A 735-nucleotide genomic window follows, 5' to 3' on the forward strand; every position below is an offset into this window, starting at 1 on the left:
GTGAGGGGCCGCGGCGGTCCGGTCCGGTCCGGTCCGGTCGGCCGTTAACGGCACCGGCCGGCCTTGTCTCTTGGCTCAGGCTAGGACTTACTGCGTGCCGTCAGCGGAGCGCTGGTGCAGGTGTGCGGAGCGGGCGCGGGGCTGTGCCGCGCTGCCCCGGGCACGGCGCGGCGCCGAGGGCGGTCACCGGAGCCCGGTACCCGCGGGGCTGCGGGCTCGGGTGCCCGGTGCCTGTCCTGCAACGCACACGCGTAGAAAATCGTAGCGCAGTGCTAGTGTGCCTCGGTAAGGTGTCTTCGGGGGAGAGCGGCGCGCTGATGTCCTAGAATAATTCGTTTAGCCACCGGTCCGTCCTCGGGGAGCCCTGAGGCTGTGGGTGGAAATACTGATTTTAGCCAGCGTTGTTCCCCCTCTGAACGCTGACCCTTTCCTAGACCGAGCGCTCCGTCACTGAAGATCAAAGTAGGAGCTGCTGTCTGAGTGGGGGAAGAGCTGTTCTGTTTCCTGGGAAAATGTGTTTATTTAACTTGAAATAGCAAGTATTTCTTCACAGAAAGTGGCTGTTGTTACTTGAGCTACTTTCAAATACGTTTGATATTCTGCGTTTGGAAGTATAAAATGGTATATTTTTAAGTAATCTCCAGGAAACCGTGCTGTTGAAAATATGCAATGGGGTTTTTTTTTTCTTTCTTTTTAGGCTACATTTCTTGGTCTCTTTATCATGCACTGCCACCA

Source organism: Haliaeetus leucocephalus, unplaced genomic scaffold, assembly GCF_000737465.1.
Source record: "Haliaeetus leucocephalus isolate CR32 unplaced genomic scaffold, Haliaeetus_leucocephalus-4.0 Scaffold439, whole genome shotgun sequence".
In the NCBI taxonomy this organism is placed as follows: Eukaryota; Metazoa; Chordata; class Aves; order Accipitriformes; family Accipitridae; genus Haliaeetus; species Haliaeetus leucocephalus.